This window comes from Schistocerca americana, chromosome 3 (genome assembly GCF_021461395.2).
Source record: "Schistocerca americana isolate TAMUIC-IGC-003095 chromosome 3, iqSchAmer2.1, whole genome shotgun sequence".
Taxonomy (NCBI): domain Eukaryota; kingdom Metazoa; phylum Arthropoda; class Insecta; order Orthoptera; family Acrididae; genus Schistocerca; species Schistocerca americana.
In genome coordinates, this window is record NC_060121.1 from 590,667,918 (window position 1) to 590,670,417 (window position 2,500).

A 2,500-nucleotide genomic window follows, 5' to 3' on the forward strand; every position below is an offset into this window, starting at 1 on the left:
GTGCCGGGAGTGGGTAATTTGCGCGCCTGCTGCCTTCCTTGGATGTGGTAGCCGTTTCTCAGGCTCCCTCTCCGGAATCGAACCCTGATTCCCCGTTACCCGTTACAACCATGGTAGGCGCAGAACCTACCATCGACAGTTGATAAGGCAGACATTTGAAAGATGCGTCGCCGGTACGAGGACCGTGCGATCAGCCCAAAGTTATTCAGAGTCACCAAGGCAAACGGACCGGACGAGCCGACCGATTGGTTTTGATCTAATAAAAGCGTCCCTTCCATCTCTGGTCGGGACTCTGTTTGCATGTATTAGCTCTAGAATTACCACAGTTATCCAAGTAACGTGGGTACGATCTAAGGAACCATAACTGATTTAATGAGCCATTCGCGGTTTCACCTTAATGCGGCTTGTACTGAGACATGCATGGCTTAATCTTTGAGACAAGCATATGACTACTGGCAGGATCAACCAGGGAGCTGCGTCAACTAGAGCTGAGCAGCCGGCCGCCCGGGAGTGTGTCCCGGGGGCCCGCGCGAACACGCAAGCGTCCGCTCAATTATTCTGCAAACAGGAGGAGGCTGACCTCCCCTGCACCATACACCTCGAAACCCTCTCAGGTCCCGGCGGCGCGCAGCGCCGTCCTAAGTACTTGGTCGGGTTCGAGAGAGGCGCAATCGCCCGGAGTTTGGCGAGTAGACGCTTTAGGTGCGACCACCCGTGCTCCCAACTGAGCTTGCCGCTGCCGACAGAGGCCCGGGAGCGTGCTGTCGTGGCATTGCCGGCGGGAGACAACACGCGCCACCTACGGTGACCGGCAGCTCCAACGCCAGCGCCACAGAAGGACAAAAGCCCCACTTGGGTGCCGAAGCGAACTCTCCCAGCACAGCGCACGCGCCAACACGTCCGCACAGCTGCGATACAAACCACCTGCGAGAACCGCAGAGGCGACCGAGCAGCAGACGGCGTCGCGGCGCCGAGCGCCGGGCGGCGGCGCATCCTCAGCGCACACAGTCCTCAATCGGACCAGCACACTGCAGATGTCCACCGCGCTTCGCACCGGGCCCGCGAGGACCTACTTTGGCCGCACGGCGCCGCGTGCAGGGTGCGCCGGCGCGCAGCTGCGCCGCCTGCCGCCTCCGTCGGCCGGCGCGCCTGCCAGTGGCCGCCCCCACCAGCCGGCTGTAGCGCGTGCGCCCACGCACCGCGCGGCCAGCACGCCGGGAGGCCCCCCCCTCACCGGCCGGGGCCGGTCCCACCCAGCCACCGCCGCGTATCGCTTCACACCCACATGCCATTCACGTTCGTGGGCATGGTGGGTATCGCTGAAACAACCGGTTGGTAGCTCAACCGATCGTCGCCATCACTGATTCACCTCTAGCGAGAACAACCGCACCACAACGGTTTACCAGTTGTTCATTTGCGTAACGTCACCAGCAAACGTAGGCGTCCATCGCCATTTGCAAATTCAACGATTGTTGCATGCCTGTGTCAGGTGTCACGACACACTATGTCTGCCCACATACACGCAACAACATGTGCACGATTCGCAAACACGTGGAACGTGGCCACCGTACGTATGCGATGTCCATTGCGCGAACGACTGTCAACCGGCCTCTGTCGCATGTCGCAGATGTGGAACGCAGTGCACCATGCTATCACGGTGTGTGAGAAGAGACGACAACGTCTGACAACACGCGCCACTACATCAACAGACGGCTCATGCTGATCGCCATCCAGGGCATACCACACTGCAATCCAGCTCTTATAGGGAGACGACACGTAGCTGCGTGCACAACATTTGGACCGCATGGTTCGCCGTTGTTGGCGCAGTCGTTGTACGGTCACATGTACCACGATGTATCATTCAGTACATGAGGACCAATGTGCAGTACAGTGTGTGATTTGGACGTACAATATCAGCGGACAGTTGACACAGGCCATACCACAGCGTAGGCTAAGTGCTTCGCCATGCGAATGCCAATGAACAACTGCGAATGCCAATGAACAACTGCAAAGGGCATTGAGCATGTACGTCCTGCTGCCATCCACATTACAGTGTATAGCTGCAAGGTGTTTAACATGAAGCGATACACTGGGGACCGGGCAGTGCGAGTAGCAAACTATATTGCGGGGGTTGCAGTTAGGCAACACTACACTAATTTAACGCGTCGTATGACAATTACAGAGCAGGTTAAGGCCCAACGTGTGTTGGGTTAAGGCCCAACGTGTGTTGGGTTAAGGCCCAACGTGTGTTGGGTTAAGGCGCAACATAGGTTAGGTTAAGGCGCAACATAGGTTAGGTTAAGGCGCAACATAGGTTAGGTTAAGGCGCAACATAGGTTAGGTTAAGGCGCAACATAGGTTAGGTTAAGGCGCAACATAGGTTAGGTTAAGGCGCAACATAGGTTAGGTTAAGGCGCAACATAGGTTAGGTTAAGGCGCAACATAGGTTAGGTTAAGGCGCAACATAGGTTAGGTTAAGGCGCAACATAGGTTAGGTTAA

General features: G+C 56.8%; 1 non-coding gene across 1 annotated transcript in view; it reads right to left on the reverse strand.

Moving 5' to 3' along the window:
• Positions 1-472, reverse strand: part of LOC124608814 — a 1,910-nt gene extending 1,438 nt beyond the window's left edge. Inside the window, exon 1 of the ribosomal RNA XR_006979377.1 lies at positions 1-472. This exon is cut by the window's left edge and continues 1,438 nt beyond it. This is a non-coding gene — a ribosomal RNA (small subunit ribosomal RNA).
• Between the last annotated feature and the right edge of the window lie 2,028 nt (positions 473-2,500).